Raw genomic sequence first — 25,483 nt, 5'->3', positions numbered from 1 at the left:
GTTGGGATAAAGTAAATTCCCCGTAGGTAAGCTTCATAAAGTTGTCACTTGGAGGTGGATGAACACCCAAATTCTAGATTCCCTGCTCAGAGCTTCCCCTCGGCTTTCAAGCTTGCCCAGTAATGTCAGCCTATTTTGGAAGAAAGTGTTAGATTCCCTTCTTCCTCCTGTAGTAAGACAGGTAGACATCCCCGTAGTCATCCGGGAGATCTTATTTCCCACTGATACAGGGGTCGGCAAATTTCCAGACCTTTTAAAATGGGTTTTTACTAACAGTCTATCAAGTCTTCAGAGAGAACTATCCTGTCTGAGACAGCCAGGGCTCTTTTTTACCGACAGTTTGAGCTGTGTGCTTGAAATCATTTTTGACAAGAAAAAAACAGGCTCAAGTACAAAGAAATCACGGACCATCCACAGTCACCAATTTTCAGACTTTAAAATCCACACAAGTGCTTAATTATGCCACACAAAAAAAGAATTGTCATGGAAGTTTGTTGTAAATTTTTGTCTTTTGCACTCGGTACTCAAGAATCACTTGAACAATTTAAAAAATCACAGCTGTTAAGTCAAACTAAACCAAACACACTGTTCTGAAATATTTGCCAAAAGTTGTTTCAGCGTACAATTTGCTTCACTGCATCAATTAGTTTTTGCAAAGTTATATTTGTGTAGAGCATCTGTTAGATACCTGTTTAAAATCTATCCATATGGTTAGTGTTTTAAATGATATATACAGATGTTGAGTGTATATATGAAAAAGTACCCTTTATTGAAAAAATAGTTAAAACCCAATAAATCATAATAAATTCAATATTACATTCCATGTTGGGCTTCTTTGGGTAGATCAGATTCAGCAGCACTTCTTAATAGAAAGCTTTCATGTGTCTCCGAGGAAATTGTGCCCAAGGAAAGACTGGCGCAGTTTCCCTAGCTACATTTCCTTGCTCTTTTTCTCCTCAATGAAACAATAATTATTCAATTAATCTTGTCAACAAGTGGAGGCTGGTTTCATTTCAGTTGTTTACTAATTATTATTGGGTAGATCTTTATATCCTTGAAAATGTTGTCCAATTGCGACAAGCTACTAATGAAGCAAGACTTGGTTAATTAGGTAATAAGAGCAATTAGCTTGTCAGCAGTTAATTCCAACAGTCCCTAGAGAACTGCTACATTTAGGGATATGTATCACAGGAGCTATTGACCTCTAAACCTTCCTCCTTTGCTGTCACTGCAGTTTAATGGAAAGTCATTTATTTTGTCAGGCTAATAACTGAGGTAATGAAGTAGCCTATGGCTCTGGCTTGCTACTCTGTTTTTCTCTTGCTAATTTTAGAAAGTTTAAAAATAGATGAATGGGTCTATTTTGGACATCATTAAAAGAGGAAACCCAAGGTGGGACTTTACAGAATCCATGGAGCACCCGCTGACCACCCCCAAAGCTGTCTGGAGCTCATTAGTCCTTACAGAGCTTTCTCTGCCAAAGAAAAGTTGGTTGTGAAATTTTAAATTCAAAGACTTTTAAAAGCCAAATCAGTTGTTTGAAAATTTGATTTAATGGGATGAAGGAGGATAATTCTGGAATTTATTCTCATTTCCATGTTTACTGAAAGAGACTGTCTTTAAAAAGTGATGGAATTAGGTGATTCATTTGTAGCTTTTTGTGTTGCAGGGGAGATGAACGAGGCTAGAATGAGGATTACTTTTCATAATAGATCTTAGAAAATATCTTAGGACAACTTGACAAGCTTGACTTTGCCAAAGAGTAAATTTAATCTAAGATAATATGATTGTTCTAATATCGGACCTTCCATTTTCAGTGTAAATTCTGTGTAGAACATTCCCTCCACCTCTAGACAGTGGCTGAATCTGACTGAAACTGAGACCAAGTCTGAGGCGGAGATATTTTACGGAACCAATTTGCTATTTCTGGTCTCCTCATTCCTACAAAAGGTTGGGACAGGAAAGTTCAAGCCTTTCCTCTCAGAAGTCCAGCCACAGGCCCTGGTCTGTCTACCCCATGGCATGTTTCAGAGCTTCACTTACTTCATCTTTATTTTTCTCCTTGGGAGCATTGTGCAAAACTCTTCTAAGCTTAAGCCATTATACCAACTACAAACATATAAAAGGATATAAAACGAACATGAAAGTGGAAACAAAAATGAAGGCAACTAATCCTATCTCATCTCGTAGTTTTCCTGAAGTTGTCACCAATATTAGAGGTAACAGTATGGACCTTGTTGGAATTCAAGGTGCCCAATAAATAGTACTCTCTCTTCCCCTCCTGAGTTCTGAACCAAATAAGAAATAAGTCAAAAGGGTAAGGTGGATTAGAACTAATATTACCTTTATTTTAAATTGATAGAATTCAATTCAGATTTTACTACACTTTCAAGGGAAATTACCTCAATATTTTAAAGAATTAACAAAATTTAATACTGTTTAAAACATCATATTAGAGAACGTGGTTGTTGTAGGAGTATGGCTTCTATCACAGACAGGCAGGCTTCCTAATAGAACTAAACCCCAGATTTAGAAAAACTTACCCACCCGGTGTCTGGACCACATCACCTGGGAAAACTGCTGGCATAAACCAAGAAGCTGAGCCAAAGATGTGCTTCTGCTGGTGGCTGCATGTTAGAGAGGAAAGAGTAGGCTTTACATGTCCAACTTCACTTTCCAAACTCAGGAATAAGATTAAGTCACTCCTCAAGGGAGCAGTAGGAGGGGGCAGGAATACAGGTGCGTTTCCCAAGTAGAATTCCCTCCACTGGAGTAGGGAAGGACTCTTCCTTCCAACAGATGTTATAGATGTAGGTTTTTTTATATGATTCCATTTTGGTGATTCATTAAGAAATTAAGAGTATAGTAAAATTGAAATTAAACCTCATTAATTTAAAAATAAGGTGATTTACAACTTCAAAATGTCAATAAACAAAGAATCTATAAAGCAAATTAACAGTGTCTTTAGAATTTGTGAAGGACCATTTTGATTCCATAAGAGAATATACTTATTTGAAGTCACTTCAAAGTAGTCACGAATTTAAAAGAGACCATCCTAATCATAAAATATTGTTAAATCTGTTAAAGTAACTCATATAGGCATAGGTATGTTGTTCTTACCAGAATAGTGAAAATCCTGAACGGAACTATCTCAATTATTTTATTTTACTTCTTGATATGCACATGTTCTACCGACATACTCTACCTTCAGCTTACTGATAAGACTGAAAGGAAAAGGAACTCTGGGTTGCCCCATCTTTCCCTTTCCTTCTGTGCCATCATGTTCAGCATAAGTCATTGACACAGAGGGGTAATATGGGGAAGAGAAGATATGATAGGCTTCCCAGGTTGTTTTTGTTTCTTAGAACAACACTGCTGCCTTCTTCTTGTGTATGACACAAGTTCTCTTTTAAACAGAAAGTGTGGTTTGGGGAGCTGTTAGCATACCACCCTGCCCACAAGCTCTACCGCTCAGTCCTTGATGTAACACACTTACCTTATACTTGCTTTGAGTTTCGCTGAACTCCCATGCTGCATGAGTGCACCAGAGTTCCGTGCCCACAGGGCATTGTGAATGCTGCCTACAAATAGGACAGCTAGGAAGGGTGGGACTTACACTGCACATACCCCCTCTGCTCAAATGCATGCTTTATTGTCCCATCAGACTTCATGCATGAAACACAAGTTCAAAGATAAAATTAAGAATTTCAAAACAGAGACAGCAGAGAAATAAAACAAGTGTGGGGCACTTTTGGGCACAGGGCCATGTGCAGTGGCACAGGTCACATACCCATGAAGCCAGCCCTGGAGAGAAGGTTGGACCTAAGGGAATTCAGGCCACAGATTAGCAGCAAGGAAGGCTGAATTCCAGGATAGTGGTCTGAAAGGGGAGGGACAAGTGGTGGAACAACTCCTTATTCTTGTTTTAAGCAACTACTCTCACTTTTGCCAGGATGTTAGAGTACCAACAATAAATGGGCCTTGTACCAACACAACACCAGGCTGGCAAGAGTGTTAGAGGTGACATACTCCTCAATAAATATGAAGTAATTCTTCTCAAGTTGTTATTCAGAGTTGTACGGACCCAATTTAGCCTTTGTGCTACATTACGTTACACTATGCACAAAAGTAAGTGAGTTTTTGCTATATTTTTGTGGGCATTTGGCAATAACCAGTCTGGTTAAATAAAAGTTTATTATAATTTCTCAACTGATTTAGTAAAATTGGTATAAATGTGTAGCTTTGGTAAATTAAACAGCTTTCAAAGTCCTTTAAATTCATTACCTTTAGAGTTTACAAAGTGCTTTTACCCACCGAATCCCCCATTTAACCCCCATAATAACCCTGTGAGGTAGAATAGGCAGACATTTTTATGACTGTGAATGGGTGTGTTTACCAGAACTATCAATTGGATTACATGAACCTGCATCCCTCCATGGCCTCACCTGTTTGGAAAGGTGGAAGCACTTAATGGAAGGAAATCAGACCATAAGCTAAACAATGAATGACCTAGTGTGACCAGACTCTAAAAGATGAACTGGGCCAATTGGATGTATCTCTCAACAGAGGTAAGGTAATTTGTCAAATACAGACCTCGTTATACAGCTCATACTGAGTCTCAACATTTCTAAAATAGATCTATTGAGACATTTTCTCAAATTGCCCCTTTCTCTGTCTTCTCCATCTCAGTAAAGAGCACTTCCATCCACTTGTGTGTTCAGCCAAAACCCTAGGAGTAATCCTTGAGTCCTAGTCTATCTGCTTCTTTTCAACTCTACTGCCCACCCTCTGGCCCAAGCTACCGTCATCTCTTGCCTAACTTTGCAATATCCTCAAAGGTGGTCTGCCTGCTTCCATTCTTGCCCCATTGTAATCCATTCTCCACATGACAGCCATTGTGAGCTTTATAAAATGTAAATAAATCATGTCATTTATATGCTTAAAATTTTTAAGAGGTTCTTCAGAGTCAAGAGCTCATTGTCCTCATACAGACTGAAAGTGAGGGGATGGAAAAAGATATTCCATGCAAATGGAAATCAAAAGAAAGCTGGAGTAGCAATTCTCATATCAGACAAAATAGACTTTAAAATAAAGACTATTGCAAGAGACAAAGAAGGGCACTACATAATGATCAAGGGATCAATCCAAGAAGAAGATATAACAATTGTAAATATTTATACACCCAACATAGGAGCACCTCAATACATAAGGCAAATGCTAAGAGCCATAAAAGGGGAAATTGACAGTAACACAGTAATACTAGGGGACTTTTAACACCCCACTTTCACCAATGGACAGATCATCCAAAATGAAAATAAATAAGGAAACACAGCTTTAAATGATGCGTTAAACAAGATGGACTTAATTGATATTTATAGGACATTCCATCCAAAAACAACAGAATACACTTTCTTCTCAAGTGCTCAAGGAACATTCTCCAGGATAGATCATGTCTTGGGTCACAAATCAAGCCTTGGTAAATTTAAGAAAATTGAAATCGTATCAAGTATCTTTTCTGACAACAAGGCTATGAGACTAGATATCAATTACAGGAATAAATCTGTAAAAAATACAAACACATGGAGGCTAAACAATACACTACTTAATAACCAAGAGATCACTGAAGAAATCAAAGAGGAAATCAAAAAATACCTAGAAACAAATGACAATGAAAACACGACGACCCAAAACCTATGGGATGCAGCAAAAGCAGTTTATAGCAATACAATCCTACCTCAAGAAACAAGAAACATTTCAAATAAACAACCTAACCTTACACTTAAAGCAATTAGAGAAAGAAGAACAAAAAAACCCCAAAATTAGCAGAAGGAAAGAAATCATAAAGATCAGATCAGAAATGAAGGAAACGATAGCAAAGATCAAGAAAACTAAAAGCTGGTTCTTTGAGAGATAAACAAAATTGATAAACCATTAGCCAGACTCATCAAGAAAAAAAGGGAGAAGACTCAAATCAATAGAATTAGAAATGAAAAAGGAGAAATAACAACTGACAGTGCAGAAATACAAAGGATCATGAGAGATTACTACAAGCAACTATATGCCAATAAAATGGACAACCTTGCCCAGGAAGAAATGGGCAAATTCTTAGAAAAGCACAACTTTCCGAGACTGAACCAGGAACAAACAGAAAATATAAACAGACCAATCACAAGCACTGAAATTGAAACTGTGATTAAAAATCTTCCAACAAACAAAAGCCCAGGACCAGATAGCTTCACAGGTGAATTCTATCAAACATTTAGAGAAGACCTAACCCCTATGCTTCTCAAACTCTTCCAAAGTATAGCAGAGGGAGGAACACTCCCAAACTCATTCTATGAGGCCACCATCACCCTGATACCAAAACCAGACAAAGATGTCACAAAAAAAGAAAAGTGCAGGCCAATAACAGTAATGGACATAGATGCAAAAATCCTCAAAATACTAGCAAACAGAATCCAACAGCACATGAAAAGGATCATACACCATGATCAAGTGGGGGTTATCCCAGGAATGTAAGGATTCTTCAGTATACTCAAATCAATCAATGTGATAAACTATATTAACAAATTGAAGGAGAAAAACCATATGATCATCTCAATAGATGCAGAAAAACTTTTGACAAAATTCAATACCCATTTATGATAAAAACCCTCCAGAAATTAGGCATAGAAGGAACTTACCTCAACATAATAAAGGCCATATATGACAAACCCACAGCCAACATCATTCTCAATGGGGAAAAACTGAAACCATTTCCACTAAGATCAGGAACAAGACATGGTTACCCACTCTCACCACTATTATTCAACATAGTTTTGGAAGTTTTAGCCACGGCAATCAGAGAAGAAAAAGAAATAAAAGGAATACAAATAGAAAAAGAAGAAGTAAAACTGTCACTGTTTGCAGATGACATGATACTATACATAGAGAATCCTAAGGATGCTACCAGAAAACTACTAGAGCTAATCAATGAATTTGGTAAAATTGTAGGATACAAAATTAATGCACAGAAATCTCTTGCATTCCTATACACTAATAATGAAAAATCTGAAAGAGAAATTCAGGAAACACTCCCATTTACCACTGCAACAAAAAGAATAAAATACCTAGGAATAAATCTACCTAAGGAGACAAAAGACCTGTATGCAGAAAACTATAAGACACTGATGAAAGAAATTAAAGACGATACCAACAGATGGAGAGATATACCATGTTCTTGGATTGGAAGAATCAACATTGTGAAAATGACTATACTACCCAAAGCAATCTACAGAGTCAATGCAATCCCTATCAAACTACCAATAGCATTTTTCACAGAACTAGAACAAAAAATTGCACAATTCGTATGGAAACATAAAAGACCCAGAATAGCCAAAGCAATCTTGAGAAAGAAAAACGAAGCTGGAGGAATTAGGCTCCCTGACTTCAGACTATACTACAAAGCTACAGTAATCAAGACAGTATGGTACTGAAACAAAAACAGAAATATAGATCAATGGAACAGGATAGAAAGCCCAGAGATAAACCTACACACATATGGTCACCTTATCTTTGATAAAGGAGGCAAGAATATCCAATGGAGAAAAGACAGCCTCCTCAATAAGTGGTGCTGAGAAAACTGGACAGCTACATGTAAAAGAATGAAATTAGAATACTCCCTAACACCATACACAAAAATAAACTCAAAATGGATTAACCACCTAAATGTAGGCCAGACAGTATAAAAGTCTTAGAGGAAAACAGGCAGAACACTCTATGACATAAATCACAGCAAGATCCTTTTTGACCCACCTCCTAGAGGAATGGAAATAAAAGCAAAAATAAACAAATGGGACCTAATGAAACTTAAAAGCTTTTGCACAGCAAAGGAAACCATAAACAAGATGAAAAGACAACCCTCAGAATGGGAGAAAAGGTTTGCAAATGAAGCAACTGACAAAGGATTAATCTCCAAAATTTACAAGCAGCTCATGCAGCTCAATATCAAACAAACAACCCAATCCAAAAATGGGCAGAAGACCTAAATAAACATTTCTCCAAAGAAGATATACAGATTGCCAGCAAACACATGAAAGGATGTTCAACATCACTAATCATTAGAGAAATGCAAATCAAAACCAACAATGAGATATCACCTCACGCTGGTCAGAATGGCCATCATCAAAAAATCTACAAACAATAAATGCTGGAGAGGGTGTGGAGAAAAGGGAACCCTCTTGCACTGTTGGTGGGAATGTAAATTGGTACAGCCACTATGGAGAACAGTATGGAGGTTCCGTAACAAACTAAAAATAGAACTACCATACGACCCAGCAGTCCCACTACTGGGCATATACCCTGAGAAAACCATAATTTAAAAAGAGTCATGTACCACAATGTTCATTGCAGCTCTATTTACAATAGCCAGGACATGGAAGCAACCTAAGTGTCCATCAACAGATGAATGGATAAAGAAGATGTGGCACATATATACAATGGAATATTACTCAGCCATAAAGAGAAACGAAATTGACTTACTTGTAGTGAGGTGGGTGGACCTAGAGTCTGTCATACAGAGTGAAGTAAGTCAGAAAGAGAAAAACAAATACCATATGCTAACACATATATATGAAATTTTTTAAAAAATGGTTCTGAAGAACCTAGGGGCAGGACAGGAATAAAGATGCAGACATAAAGAATGGACTTGAGGACATGGGGAGGGGGAAAGTTAAGCTGGGGTTAAGTGAGAGAGTGGCATGGACATATATACACTACCAAATGTAAAATAGATAGCTAGTGGGAAGCAGCTGCATAGTACAGGGAGATCAGCTCGGTGCTTTGTGTCTACCTAGAGGGGTGGGATAGGGAGGGTGGGAGGGAGACACAGGAGGGAGGCGATATGGGGATATATGTATATGTATAGCTGATTCACTTTGTTATACAGCAGAAACTAACACACCATTGTAAAGCAATTATACTCCACTAAAGATGTTAAAAAAAAAACAGAGAGAAAGACATGGGACACAGTCATGAGCAGATCACTTTCACTGAATTTCCCCTCCAAAATTTACTTAGGAAGGCAGAGTTGTTATTTTGAGGGGCATTGAAGAAAATGGTAACTTTAACATTACCATGGAAGACTGTGTGTGTAAATACTACAAATAATAATTCTGTTTATTAAAGTAAAAAAAAAAAGAGCTCATTGTACTGATTTCCAAAGCTTTGCATTATCTCAAATTTGCATCCCTCTCCAACCTGACTCATACCAATCCCTTTAGCCACACTGACCTTCTGTTAGTACTTGGATCCCATCAAGCTCTCTCTGTCTCAGAGACTTTGCACTTGCTAGTCCCTCTGGCTGGAATATTCTGCCTTCAACTCTTTGCAATGCTTATTTTGAAATCATTTTTAATTTAAATGTCACCTTTTCAAGGAGGGCCTTCACTGATCATCCATCAGAAGTGATTTCCACCCCCATTTATTCTCTATTCAGTTCCTATTATTTCCCATCATAGGCCTTATCACAATCTATCTTATTTATTAGTGTCTTTGCTTGCTTATAGACTTTTTCTCTCATCAAAAAGTACATTTTGGGCTTCCCTGGTGGTGCAGTGGTTGAGAGTCTGCCTGTCAATGCAGGGGACACAGGTTCGAGCCCTGGTCTGGGAAGATCCCACATGCCGTGGAGCAACTAGGCCCGTGTGCCACAGTTACTGAGCCTGCGCGTCTGCAACCTGTGCTCCGCAACAGGAGAGGCCGCGATGGTGAGAGGCCCGCGCACCGCGGTGAAGAGTGGCCCCCACTTGCCACAAATGGAGAAAGCCCTCGCACAGAAACGAAGACCCAACACAGCCATAAATTAATTAATTAATTAATTTTTTAAAAAAAGTACATTTTATTAGGGCAAGGACCTTGCCTATATTGTTTATCACTGTATGCCTAGCACATGGAACAGTACCTGGCACATATGGGGGCTTGATAATGTTTTATTTAAATGAAGAGTAGAGAGGAAGTCAGATGGACATATTAAAGTTGCTGATGTACTTGTATTTGGGGCAACCTTACATATACTGAAGACTATGTGCAAGCAGAGGAAATAAAAATTATGCATAAGCAAAGGAGAAAGGGGACATGGAAGGGATTGCAGAAATAAGCCAAAATCTGAAAAAGAATGAATATAGACCCCAGAGGTGTCTTCAATGAGAACAATGTCCCAGTTATTAACTCAGGACAGTGGTGTCCTGACAATAAACTGCTTTTGTCAGATACCAATCAATGTCCCAAGTTTTTTAAATTAGAAAACTGAAGGTAATTCTGTAGTCTTGTCTTCTACCACTGTGGTTTTCATCAAAAGTCTTTTAGCTACAAGTAACAGATATATAATTTAAGCTATCAAGAATAAAAAGGGGACTTTTATTGATTCATACAACTAGGAAACCTGCAGACATGGATGATTTCATCTTGGCTGGACCCAGAAGCTCAACTTATGTCATTTTCTCTCTCTCTCTGTCCTTTCTCTCTCTCTCTCTGGATGGATAGATAATAGATAAAACATACAGACACACGCACAGATAGACAGAGATATAAATATTCATCCCTATTTCTTAAACTTCCTTCCTTCAGTGCTATGGATTAATTCTCCAACAAGTTCTCACCTTTCGGACGAAAACACAACCATAGTCACACCCAAACTCACATTCTTACAACTCTTCATCAGAAGGAAGAGATACTCTCCCCCAGTGTCCTTAAGTGAATTTCACAGGACTATTACACCTGACAACAAATTTTCTGAAAAAAAAAAAAGAAAGAAATTTTGTTTACAATAGCATCAAAAACAATAAAATACTTAGGATACTTAATACTTAAATACTTAAATACTTAATACTTAAATACTTAAATACTTAATACTTAAATAAGAAGATGAAAGATCTCTACTCTGAAAACTACAAGACATTAATGAAAGAAATTAAAGAAGACACAAATAAATGGAAAGGTATTTCATGCTCATGGACTAGAAGAATGAATGTTGTTAAAATATCAATACTACCAGAAGCCATCAATGCAATCCCTATCAAGACTTCAGTTGGTATTGTTTGTAGAAGTAGGAAAAAAAAAAAAAAAACACTCCAAAAATTTATATGGAGCCACAAAAGACTCCAAATAACCAAGAAATCCTGAGAAGGAAGAACAAAGCAGGAGGCACCACACTTCCTGATTTCAAACTGTACTATAAAGTTATAGTCATCAAAACAATATGGTACTGGAATAAAAAACAGGTCAATAGACCAATAGAACAGAATCAAGAGCCCAGAAATAAACCCAAGTTGACTGTATGGTCAACTAATATTTGACAAAGGAGCCAGGAATACGCAATGGAGAAAAGACAGTCTTTTCAATAATAGTGCCGGGATAATTGAATATCCATATGTGAAAGAATGAAACTTGACCCCTATCTTATACCACTCATAAAAATTAACCCAAAATGGATTAAAGACTTAAATGTAAGACCTACAACCATGAAAGACATAGAAGGAAACATGGAACTGAAGCTCCTTGACATGGGTCTTGGTAATAATTTTTTGGATCTGACACATAAAGCACAAGCAACAAAATAAAAAAATAAACAGATGGGACTACATCAGATTAAAAAGCTTCTGCCCAGCAAAAGAAGCCATCAACAAAGTGAAAAGACAACGTACAGATGGGAAAAAATATTTGCAAACCATATATCTGATAAGGGGTTAATATCAAAAATATATAAAGAACTCATTCAGGGACTTCCCTGGTGGTCCAGTCAGTGGTTAAGACTTTGCCTTCCAATGCAGGGGGTGTGGGTTCAATCCCTGATTGGGGAGCTAAGATCCCACATGCCTCGGGGCCAAAAAACCAAAACATAAAATGAAACAATATTGTAACAAATTCAATAAAGACTTTAAAAATGTTCCACATCAAAAAAATCTTAAAAAAAAAAAAGAACTCGTTCAGCTCAATAACAACAACAACAACAAAAAACCAAATAACCCAATTTTTAAAATGGACAAGGGACCTGAATAGACATTTCTCCAAAAAAGATATACAAAAGGCCCACAGATAATTGAAAAGATGCTTAACATCACTAGTCATTAGGGAAATGCAAATTAAAGCCATAATAAGATAACACCTCACTCCTGTTAGAATGGCCATCATCAAAAAGACAAGAGATAACAGATGCTGGCATGAATGTTGAGAAAAGGGAACTCTTGTGCACTGTTGGTGGGAATGTATCTTGGTGCAGCCACTATGGAAAATGGTACGAAGTATTCTAAAAAAATTAAAAATAGAACCACCGTGTGATCCGGCAACTCCAGTTCTGGGAATATAGCCGAAGGAAATGAAAACACTAACTTGAAAAGATATCTGCACCCCCATGTTCATAGCAGCATCGCTTGCAATAGCCAAGACATGGAAACAACCTAAGTGTCCATTGACGGATAAATGGGTAAAGAAGTTGGCGTATATACATACAATGGAATATTATTCAGCTATAAAAAAAAATGACAATATGGATGGATCTTGAAGGCATTATGCTAAGTGAAATAAGTCAGACAGAGAAAGATAAATACTATATGATCTCACTTATATGTGGAACCTAAAGAAGAAACTAAACAAAAAACCAAAGCAAACAAACAAACAAAAAAACCCACACCAAATTTATAGAAAAGAGATCAGATTTGTGGTTACAGAGGCAGAGGGTGGGAGCAGGGGAAATTGGAGGAAGGTGGTCAAAAAGTACAAATTTCCGGTTATAAGTTAAAGAAGTACTAGGGATGTCATGTACAACACGATGACAATAGCTAAGGCTGCTCTGTGATACACAGGAAAGTTGTTAGAGAGTAAATCCTACAAGTTCTTATCACAAGGAGAACATTTTTTTCCTTTTATCTTTTCTTCTTTTTATTGTATCTAAATGAGAAGATGGACGTAAGCTGACCCTATTGTGGTAATCATTTCACAATATATGTAAATCAAACCATCACGCTATATGCCCTAAATGTATACAGTGGTATAAGTCAATTATTTCTCAATAAAACTGAGGGGAAAATTGCCTGGATCCAGGAGGCTAAGTCACTGTGAATGGTCATCCTAGATGACCTGTCCAATCCTGTGGCCAGCAAGCCTGGCGCAGTGACAACACATGAACCTGGCACAGTGACAAAAAAACACACAAAGCCCACTTGGAATGGGTAAGGTGTGACTTCCCCAAGAGATGCTGGCAGAGAAAAGTAACATATCCTCTGCTACTCTATTCCAGCCCCCTCCCAAATGCCTTTCAATTCCCTGCACACACCATGTTCTTCTATATGATCAGCAATTTGCACATGCCCCTGCTTTGGATTCCCTTCTCTCTTAGCTTCCTGGTGAACTTGAGATGAGATGGTGAATCTCAAAGCACTCCATGCATACCTCCACCACAGCCAGCTCACTGCCCTGGGTTCTTTATCTTTGTTTACATCTGTCTTGCTCAGACTGTGAGCGTCTTGACTTCAAGGACAGTGAGCGGGTGCTCAACAAATAGGTGCTTCACAAGCAAATGGATGTGTGACTATTTCACATTCAAAGGTCCCACAGCTAATGAATTACAGAGCCAAGATTAGACCCCAGTGTACTTCCCTTGGCCCAGAATTCAAAACTTGTGTAGCATTATAATTGTATAAGACTCTTATGAAGAAAAGCTGTAACTTTCTCAGCTCTTGCAGGAAAAGCATTAGTTTGGGCATTAACATTGAGAAAAAGAAAAACAACTCTCCACTGAATAAATAAATACAAAAGGCCTTAGAATGTTTTGCTGAAGTAAATTGTATTATTGGAGTTGTGATAACTCAGGAAACTTTTCTAAGTTCTATTCACAGCCCTTCCAACAGTCAGTATTTCTTGTAAACGTTATCCAGTGAGCACTTATTTAATGGATACTAAGTGGGACTCTGACTGTACTAGTGACTGGGGACAAAAAGATAAGCAAGGCATCCCCTGCCATTGAGGAGACACAGTCAATGAAGAAATCAGACACAGCAGCCTATATGATCCTTTAACATCAGGTAAATCATGTCACTCTTGTGTTCAAAACCGCCCCCTAGTTTTCCTGCTCATTTGTGGTTACCTCCAGACTCCTTACCATGACCTACAAGACCCTCACAGCATGGCCTCCCCCTACCTTTCTGACCTCATCTCCCACCACTCTAGCACAACCAGCTTTCTGCCTCAAGTCCTTGAACTCTTCCTCTGCCTGAAATGTCCTTCCCCAGGTATCCACAGTTAAGTCCCTTACTTCCTTTATAGTTCTCCTCAAACGTCTTCTTATCAAAAAGGGATTTCCTGACCAGACTCCCCATCACCCAGTTCCCAACATCATTCTCTAACCCTGCACCTGGTTTTCTTTATATTCAAGCACTTACTACTAACTGACATATGTTTATTTTTTTATGTTAGCACTCTCTCTCTCTCTCTCTCTCTCTCTCTCACACACACACGATTGTAAGCTTCATTAAATAGGAATTTGCTGTTTTATTCATATTCAACAAATAGTTGAGTGACTGAATGAATGAATACCGAATATTTTTTATTTTATTGAAGTATAGTTGATTTACAATGTTGTGTTAATTTCTGTTGTACAGAAACGTATTCAGTTATACATATATATATATATTCTTTTTCATATTCTTTTCTATTATGATTTATTATAGGATACTGAATATAGGTCCCTGTGCTATACAGTAGGACCTTGTTGTTTATCCATTCTATATATAATAGTTTGCATCTGCTAATCCAAACTCCCAATCCATCCCTCTCCCAACCCCCTCCCCCTTGGCATCCACAAATCTGTTCTCTATGTCTATGAGTCTGTTTCTGTTTCGTAGATAAGTTCACTTGTGTTGTATTTTAGATTTCACGTATAAGTGATATCATATGGTATTTGTCTTTCTCTTTCTGACTTACTTCACTCAGTCTGAGAATCTCTAGGTCCATCCATTAGCTGCAAATGGCATTTATTCTTTTTTATGGCTGAGTAATATTCCATTATATATATATATATATATATATATATATATATATATATATACACACACACACACACACACACACACACACATACATATATCACATCTTCTTTATCCATTCATTTGTCAATGGACATGTAGGTTGCTTCCATGTCTTGGCTATTGTAAATAGTGCTGCTATGAACATAAGGGTACCTATATCTTTTTGAATTATAGTTTTTTCCAGATATATGCCCAGCAGTGGGATTGCTAGATCATATGGTAACTCTATTTTTAGTTTTTTGAGGAACCTCCATACTGTTTTCCATAGTGGCTATAGCAATTTCCATTCCTACCAACAGTGTAGGAGGGTTCCCTTTTCTTCACACCCTCTCCAGTGTTTGTTATTTGTAGACTTTTTGATGATGGCCATTCTGACTGGTGTGAGGTGATACCTCATTGTAGTTTTGATTTACATTTCTTTAATAATTAGCGGTGATGAGCATCTTGTCATGTGCCTATTGGCCATCTGTATGTCTTCTTTGGAGAAATGTCTATTTAGGTCTTCTGCTTATTTTTGATTGGGTTTTTCTGTTGTTGTTATTGAGTTGTATGAGCTGTTTGTACAATTTATTTTGGAAGTTAAGCCCTTGTTGGTCATATCATTTGCAAATATTTTTCTCCCAGTCTGTAGGTTGTCTTTTCGTTTTGTTTATGGTTTCCTTTACTGCACAAAAGTTTATAAATTTGATTAGATTGCATTTGTTTCTTTTTGCTTTTATTTCTATTGCCTTGGGAGACTGACCTAAGAAAACATTGGTACGATTTATGTCAGAGAATATTTTGCCTATGTTCTCTTCTAGTTTTATGGTGTCATGTCTTATATTTAAGTCTTTAAGCCATTTTTGAGTTTATTTTTGCATATGGTTTGAGGGTATGTTCTAACTTCATTGATTTACATGCAGCTGTCAAGCTTTCCCAACACCACTTGCTGAAGAGATTATCTTTTCCCTATTGTATATTCTTGTCTCCTTTATTGAAGATTAACTGACTGTAGGTGTGCTCTCTATTGTGTTCCATTGATCCATATGTATGTTTTTGTGCCAATACCATGCTGTTTTAATTACTGTAGCTTTGTAGTATTGTCTGAAGTCTGGAATACCCAGTATTTTAATACAAACTCTTTCAAAATACACTGTACTCAATTATAACAATCATTCTCTTAAACTGCACTGATGATAGCTCTTACTAATGAGAACTGAATTCCAATGTTTAGGCTAGGACCAGGCTCCAGTTGATGAGGTATTTCTTATTTCTAGTGAACCATTAAAGGCAAGACACTGGATCAGATGTTGAGAATGGCACAAATGGGGTTAAAATAAGATTCAGAATTTAGGAGACTTTGGTCCAGTAGAAGAGAGAAAATCCATCTCTGATCATACAAATGCAGTCAGTAATAGGAGTCTAAAGACAGAGCATGTCATGAAGTCTCAGAAGAAAGAAAGAGAATTCTTGTTGGGAGGATCAGAGGAGACCTGAAGGAAGAACTGATGTTTCACTTAGGCATTGAAGAATAGGTAGACACATGAGAATGACAACTGCCCACAGAAGAGACACAGAAAACAAAGCCATGGGAGCATAAGAGAAAGTCTAGTCTTCCTTGACTCACACTAATGGGAGTAGAGGATATAAAGATACAATGATCCTTTGAGATCATAGAAACCTGTGACTATGCTGAATAGTTTGGAGAGATGGACCTCATGGACAAATCTAACATTTTAAAAACTGGTTCTTTAGCAAAATTGAAATATCAATACTTACTTATCAGAGTTCTAACAAAATAACATATTTGAAAGCACTGCCACATACTATATTTCATTAATCCTGGTTTTTGTTTGTTTATTATTCAGAAGACATTGTCTATTTATGGAAACAATTTGAACAAAGAAATGACATAATCAGAGCTTTTTCTTACTATCAAATTACCTGAGAGATCTGGTACAATTTGATCCTCCCTTGATCAGATGTTTTTGAAATGCCAAACTCAATTTCCTATTCCCCTACATGTCAACCAAAGACGTAATGATAACATTAGCCTCTTCTTCATATGCAAATGGACATTCAAAAATTTTTTTGAAAAAGTTATGAGGTGGTAAAACCAGACTGCCTGGGTTCGATGCTGCCTCTTCCATGCAATAACTGTGTGACCTTGCCCAGGACACTTGACTTCTCCATGCCTAGTGGTTGGTGCTGTGAGAATTAAATAAGATAATGTGTATCAAGTACTTAGCACAGAGCCTGGCATATAGCAAATGGTCAATAAATATTAGTTATTGTGATGCCATTGATGTTCTCTTAGATACTAATTAGATAAGGATATAAAATTTAGTAATTTGGTTTTTATGATTTTTATTACTAATATAAGCTATAAAAATTGGAGGTTTGAACAGTAGGATGCACCTAAGTTTGAAAGATATGAAAAATTGGACTTCATCAAAATTAAAGACCTTTGTGTATCAAAGGACATTATCAAGAAAATGAAAAGACAACCTATAGAATGGGAGAAGATATTTGCAAACCATATATCTGATAAGGGTCTAATATCCAGAATATATAAAGAACTCTTACAGCTCAACAACAAAAAGATAAACAATTCAATTTTTAAATGGGCATTAAAAATTGACATTAACAGACATTACTCCAAAGAAGATATACAAATGGCCAATAAGCACATGAAAAGATGATCAACATCATTAATCATTAGAGAAATGCAAGTCAAAACTGTAATGAGATACTGCTTCACAGCCACTAGAATGGCTATAATTTAAAAAAAACAGAAATAACAAGTGTTAGTGAGGATGTACCTTGCTGGGGGTGATATAAGATGGTTCAACTGCTGTGGAAAACAATTTGATGATAAAGTTTAACTCATAAAGTTAAACATAGAATTACTGTATGATCAATCAATTCTACTCCTGGGTAAATACCCAAAAAATTGAAATTAGGTACTCAAACAAATACATGTACAAACTTGTTCATAGCAGCATTATTCAAACTAACTAAAATGTGGAAACAGCCCAAATATCCATCAACTGATGAATGGATAAACAAGTCATGATACATACAGGCAATGGAATATCATTCAGCCATAAAAAATGAAGTACTGATATATGCATGCTACAGTGTGGATAAACCTAGAAAGGCTAAGTAAAAGAAGCCAGACACAAAAGATCACATATTGTATGATTCCATGTATATGAAATATCCAGAACAGGTAAATCCATAGAGACAGAGAGGAGATTGGTGGTTGCCAGGGGCTGGGAGAAGAGAGGAATGAGGAGCAGCTGCTTAATGGGGACAGGGATTCCTTTTGGGGTGAAGAAATTTTGGAACTATATAAAGGTGACAGTTGCACAACACTGTGGATATTCTAAATGCCACTCAATTGTTAATTTCTAAGAAGTTAATTTTACCTTATGTAAATCTCATTTCAAAGAAATATGAAAGCAAAATGATTATTTCCATAAAAATGTTAGAATTACAGTCTTTTCTAATTAATGTGTCCCATTTTGTAGTCCCATAGCATATGTTTCCTCCATCATAGCACTCTAGTCCCTGTGTTCTATTTTATTTTGTATACACATCTACTACAGGGCTCAGTAAACTATGGCCCACAGGCAGAATTTGGCCCACTGCCTATTTTTGTGTGGCCCACAAACTAAGAATAGTTTTCACATTTGTAAATGGTTGAAAAAAATCAAAGCAAGAATAATATTTTGTAACACATGAAAATAAAATATGAAATTCAAATATGCGTCTATTTATAAAGTTTTATTAGAACATGGTGACTCTCATCTTTTGTGTATTGTCAATGGCTACCTTCATTCTACAGTAGTTGACAACAGAGATTATATGGCCTGCAAAGCCAAAAATATTTACCATCTGCCCCTTTACAGAAAATGTTTTTGACCCTTGATCTATATTAGATGATAAGCTTTTAAGGGGAAGAAGTAGCTCAAGTTCCTAGCCTAACGATTTGTATATCCCAGAGTTTTGATAAATGCCTCTTACTTTAACACCACTGTAAATTTTTTAGTATTCAAATGTGTGCCACAGGATTCCTGCTTCTATGTGCTAATAAAATTGAAAGCACTAATTTCCTTATATTTCTACAAAGTTTGACACTTACCTAGTTTGATATTTAGCATATGAATTCTACAAAAGATTTTTTAACAGAAATTCCATGCTGCAATAGAAATTTATCATACCCAAAAAGAGAAGTAATTTTGCAGTCTTTCTTTAAAAATATAAAATAGATGTTCATGTTGAAATCTTGAAAATTATGCTAATGTGCCATTCAAACTTTTGATGTCATTACATAAAACTATGTTAGTTTTGTAGCACAAAAATAAATTAAGGATTAAAAAGTTCTGATCCCTGGCATTCCACTCTTGAGGATAAATTCAAAACTGGTATAACATTAGTTTTAAAAAAAAAAACTTCTATATTTAACATTTAATTTATTAGGAGATATAGAATTCTGTTATTGGTTTTACAAAGTGAGACACCACATATGTTCAGGAGAATATAGGTAAAGACGTAAACACTAAACATTCCCACGGTAGGTTTGAAGGAAAAAAGAAGCAAAAATAACATAGAGACTAGATCTTTTTCCTTGATTGTAGGTGACAAATGAGCCAAAATCCTTGTAAGATAAAATGATACTAAGCAGAAATCACTTAAGTTTCTCAGACATTTTTCTAGCAAAATTTCTTCCTTCTCTGACTTTTAATATCTTTCACTATTTATGTGTCTCTATTTTGCTCAGAAGACTGTCTGAGTTGCATGGGACTGTTGGTATAATCAATTTAGTAATCAATTCAGTGACATTGATGTTGAGTAAAGAATAGCCTATTGGGAGTTCAGAGATCTCAACCAGAAGCCAAGTGACCTTGAGCCTGTTCTTTTGCTTTTCATCATCTATGGTAAAGAAGGTGACTCCGTGGTTTCTGAGCGTCTTCCATTCTAACATCCTGGGTGGCTAAATAATATGTTAAATTTATTTTTGACATTGTAATTGACAAGTTATTCAACAGATTTAGGTGCATCACATTTTTTATAGTAATATATAGATTTGGGCCTTTGTATTTCTTCTTTCTCAAATAATTTATGTGCACCTACTAGTGTAGTAGCCCTATATTTAATAGGACAATGTAAAAGAGTTTTCAAAGGGTGAAAAATCTATACATGTAAATTATTATTATTTTTTTCTTTTTTTAAGAAGGGAGTCATTATTTTTTAAAGTATTTGTTTATTTATTTATTTATTTATGGCTGTGTTGGGTGTTCGTTTCTGTGCGAGGGTTTTCTCTAGTTGTGGCAAGCGGGGGCCACTCTTCATCGCGGTGCGCGGGCCTCTCATTATCGCGGCCTCTCTTGTTGCGGAGCACAGGCTCCAGACACGCAGGTTCAGTAATTGTGGCTCACGGGCCCAGCTGCTCCGTGGCACGTGGGATCTTCCCAGACCAGGGCTCGAACCTGTGTCCCCTGCATTGGCAGGCAGATTCTCAACCACTGCGCCACCACGGAAGCCCCTGTAGATTATTATTATTAAATAAAATCACACGATATTAGGGTTAGGAAGTTATGAAGTTCACCTACATGACTTTTTCACTTCACAGATGAGAAAACTGGATAAGATTTGGGGTAAGTGCTAGAGATTTGAGCTTTTCCATTATTCTATGTTGCCGCACTTACAGCTAAAAAATATATTCCAAATCCTTGCTTTTCCTGCAGTATTTGCCTGTATTGGCTTCCTCAATCATAATGTTTTTCAGGCAATATTCTATTTTCTCACACTCTTACTTTTTTATTCCCATGGCTTGATTTCAACCTAGTCTCTGTGTCTGCAAAACATTGCATTCCCTGGTTGGGTTTATCAAACAGTTATATCTAAGTAGTGTATTTATATTTCATCCAAGCATAAGAAGTATATGGCTCATTAGAATTCAGGGATAATAACATAAGGTGAAGAAAAAAAAACAAAGATGAAATAAGGGGGAAATTTTTGTCTTATCTCAACCATTTTGATGTCAGATTCTTCTTCAAAACTTTGGTTTTATAAAGGGGAATAAATTAATCTGGCAAATTATATCTAGTTAACCAGAAAGTCAGCAATAGTAGCAAGATACTTCTGGCAAGAGTCCATTCACTCAGTCATGTTCAGCAAACATTTATGGAGCCCTATAAATAGCAAGCCATTGTAGGAGATCCTGACTGAAATGAACAGATTAATGAGTCCCTTCCTTTCTAGGAAAAAAGTTAAGAAATAATCATTATAACTCAAATTTATTGACTCCTTACTATGTGCCAGGCTGTGTGCTAAGTATCTTACATGAATTATCCCTTTTGATAATTTACAGCAATATGTTATATATTATATTGATATCAAGATTAAATGAGATCCTTGATTAAACTTCTAGACCAAGCCTGGAGCATTTTTGACTCTCACAAAATATTAATTTCCTCTCTGTCCTCCTTTTATTTCACAGGAGACATCACTATCTTTCCTTCTAGAAAATATCTCCCAGATAGAAGTGGATTTCCAGAGCTAAATGAATAATGCAACCAAAAGTACCTGCTGACTTAACATAAGAAATATCCCTGAATCCAAAGGGCAGCTTAGATAGAGAAGTGAAATGAAGTTCAGCTGAAGGCGGAAATGGAACAAATGCTCATCTGAGGCGCCAGGGATGGATGAACACAAGAGATGCCTGGAGATGGGAGGTAAACAGAGAGATTCTACCATAAAGCACTGAGACAAGAAGAGGTCTGGGCTATGCTTAGTCATGAAAAGGCTCATACAGTTGGGGAGGCCTGGCTCCAGGGAACACACTGAAGGAAGCGTGGGCAGAGGCACAAATGACAGATTTTGGAGCCTGTCTCATGATGCCCCAGCCTAGAGCCTTCAGAGCATGGCTTCCAGAACCACAACGGACCAACACTTTCCACAGAGATGGGGAGGAAGTTGCTAGAACAAACACTGTCCTGAAACTTGCCCCAAATCTGAACCTAATCAAACCCCAATGTTTTCTTGAGGTTAGAAAAGGCCTGGCTTAGCATTTTTAAAACAATATCTATTTGCCTTTTGTCTCCCATTTGTAGCCAGAAGTGGAAGTTCTAAAAACCCATTAAAAACTTTGGGTTTTATTTTGTATTTATTTCTTTACTATATACTTTCCCAGCCAAAACCAGAAAATGCTGGGACGGCACAAGCTCTTTCTCCTGAGATATCCAGATCAAAGTTGTTTGGAACTGCCTTGGCTAAGCAACTGAATTTTTCCATTCTTATCCAAACCAATGCTTCAAACCCTTGCAATTTACTCATATGCATCCACCTTCTCAAGTGTTCTGAGGCATTTCTTTCAGCACACATGTTGGCCTTCAAAGGGTAATAAGCAATTGTGTGCTGGCAAAAGTTGCATTTTCAAGTTTGTACCCCCATACCATCATCCAACAAAGTGAACAAGAACTTCTGGCAACTTTGTCCACTCTCTATATATTCCATACAGAGTCAAAGTATAGGAAAATATAGGAAAAGCAACATTAAAGACCCTCTTGCAGAGAAATGTATTATTTTCAGAGTATTTTGCACTGCTAAATTATCCTCTTCCTTAAGTATAGAACTCACTTTGGCCAAGTAAAATTGTAAGACAACTCATGTCATCCAACCTGCAAATTTACTGGAAAACTGGTCTCGTGCCTCTCTTAAGGCCTTAGAGAGATGTCCCTTGGCAGGGGGCAGCGGGGGGGGGGGGCGGGGGGGGGCAGTCACCCAAATTTGCCCTATCAGAAAATGTGCATGTTGTTAGATAACCCATAATTTACATTTATTACTCTATAAGTCATCTTTATTCTAAATGACTTTGATCCATAGGTACGTTACCTTTCAGGAAATTATTGAGTACAATGGGTCACATGCCACAATCTTAATTTTGTCTTCACAAAAAAATACAGTTTATCTATAGTGATTTTGCCATGGCAATTCTTACCTTGATTTTCTTTTTTCCATGGGATACAAGAGCAAACTAGAGTTTGTGTTACCAAAAAATCAACTCTCAGGGAACTCCACATTTTCAGTAGGATGAAGAAAATGTATGATGCTGCCCTACTCAAAGCTGCTGAGAAAACATCACAGTAATGCCCGTCCTTGCCTGTGACCTGTTTTAGCCTCAGCTTCTCTTTGGATACAAAGGTATTTCTTCAAGGATTTTACACAGCCTTGGCTATTCCGGGCTGTGTATTTGAAGCCTTGTTCATTATCACAATCTTTTTTTAATGCCAAATGAAAACCATTTTTATGATCAGATAGATGAACTTCTAAGGTCAGCATCCCTGTCTCAATTACTGATGTTTCCAAAATATACAAGTGATTCTTTAGTTTTATAAACCTCCACCTGCTTCTTCCTTTCATGTAATTCACCTTTGTTCAGTTATTTTGCGCCACCCCTGCAGTGTTTTCAAATATATTTCAAATCCCCCAAGCAAGCCTATTTCAGTTGATTGGCTTCAGAGAACTCTAATGCTGGCCAGGCATTTTGCTGCAACCCCATTTAGACTCAGCAGGAAGAGCAGATTTAAAAGGCAGATTACGTTTTTCGCTTTTTAAAACCTGCTTTATTAGAGAGGCTAAAAGCCACAGTGGTGGTAAGCTGAATTCTTTTGAAATACAAGCAACTTCAAGACATCTAGGGAGCAGTTCCTTGCCTGTGGGGCTCCTCCCTTTGGGTTTCAATGATGGCAGGGACCAGCTGGCTCCAGGCATTGTTCTTAAGGGTCTTTGTGGGTCCAACAACAGAATCCATAAAAGCACCAGAGAGGTTTCATTTAAGGGTCAGAGGTCTTTTAAAAGCAGCTCACCAAGATTCCCACCCCTGGACTTCTAGTGGGCCATTTTGTGTGAAAGGGTTGGTTAGGTACTGGCTTCCATTAATTATAGAGGTTGGCCAAGGGACAGTAGATAGAGAGGCATGGTGAGGATGTGAAAAGCCACTTAGAGAAGAAGAGCGAATACCTGCAGGCCAGACTCCTATGGCAGGCAGCTAGGAGTCTAAATGGATGGATAGATAGATAGATAGATAGGCAGTTAGATAGGCAGTTAGATAAATAGAAGCCATAGCACATATCACCTTAAAACAAGTTATCAGTGCTTTCTCTTTCACTTATTTGGAGCTCTGTTTGAACTATACCAGGAGCTGCTTGTAAAGTGGCTGAGGGCCTATGAAAGGAGGTGGGAATAATGAGATTTCAAGAGAGTCAATGAGATTCCATAAGGTTTTGTTTAGAGGTTTTGAGATGAGATGAACACTACTGGGTTTCAAGAACGTTAACGGAGAGAGTGCACTGAGAAGCAGCCTGGGTCCTATTTAAAGGCAAGATACAGGCTTAAAGCAGAGATGTAACTAATCAGAGAGGACAAATACATGGCATCTGTGCTGCCACCCACTCCCTCTGTGGCCAAAGAGAGTATCAACAACTAATCATAACGCCTGTGCCAAGCCCAGCCGGCCTTAGAATCCTTCTCAGCAGGCTGCTGCAGTCCTGGATTAGACTGCGGATACTCCTAAAAGTGTCTATGGATAAGTTTAGAACCCAGCAAAAGTTTCCGTGGGTGGGGCAAACAGGTGACAGAACTGAGTAGAGCCAGCACAGTGGGGACTATCAGGATGTCCTGTGGAGGCTCCATGCGAGCAGGGGCAGCAGGTATTCAGCTCCAGATGTTACCCCACAGGAATCTGGGACCCGTGTCACCAGATTTTTCAAGAGTAAATAGAAATCCAGTTTTGACTCGGAATCTCTTGATTTTTGAATGTTGGATCCAGAAAGAGAGGGAAAAATGAGTGCTGTGTGGGCCAAACCGAATACATATGCAGAAAAAAATAAAATTAAAATACACCAGTGGGCTAGCGTAGCTTCCAGGCTTAGATGAACTCAAGGAAGATTCCAGTTTGCTCTTATCTTGCCTGAATTACCTTGCTACCATTCGCAGCTTAAAAACAAAAGAAAACCATCTCACCAGGGCTTGAAGAGGGCATGTGACAAATTGCAGAAAATTATAGCCAGCGCTTTGTGGTTGCTGAGCTCCCCCAGGTTACACACTAGCAGAGTCCTGAAAAAATAGGCAGACTTCAAAGATCAAACTTTCCACGGCTTCAGAAGGGACCTCTCAACGAGCTTGCTTTTGTCCGGATCCTCCCTTACCCCAACCCTTTTTTTTCAATCACAAAGCAGTTGTCTCAAAGCTCAGATTCTGATATTGTCAGAGGCTAATGACAGTGTCAGAGGCATTTGCTCCTTGCTTATTTCAGTATTCCAGCCCTCTCAGTCTTGGTCTCCCTGTGGGCTGTTTACATACAATTTCCTTCTGGGTGGAACTTTGTTTTTCCTTTCCTTCTTTTGAGGCTGTTGTTTTTTCTTAAAATAGGAGGT

General features: G+C 37.5%; 1 protein-coding gene across 1 annotated transcript in view; it reads left to right on the top strand.

Moving 5' to 3' along the window:
• Positions 1–22,690, top strand: part of SEM1 (SEM1 26S proteasome subunit) — a 294,293-nt gene extending 271,603 nt beyond the window's left edge. The window contains exon 4 of the mRNA XM_059933894.1: positions 21,547–22,690. The gene's annotated coding sequence lies outside the window, so the exon portion shown is untranslated. The remainder of the gene's footprint in view (positions 1–21,546) is intronic.
• The last annotated feature ends 2,793 nt before the right edge of the window (positions 22,691–25,483 follow it).

The sequence above is a fragment of the Balaenoptera ricei genome, chromosome 9, assembly GCF_028023285.1.
Source record: "Balaenoptera ricei isolate mBalRic1 chromosome 9, mBalRic1.hap2, whole genome shotgun sequence".
In the NCBI taxonomy this organism is placed as follows: domain Eukaryota; kingdom Metazoa; phylum Chordata; class Mammalia; order Artiodactyla; family Balaenopteridae; genus Balaenoptera; species Balaenoptera ricei.
Note: the sequence above shows the minus strand (reverse complement) of the source record. Positions and strands in the feature narration are given on the sequence as shown.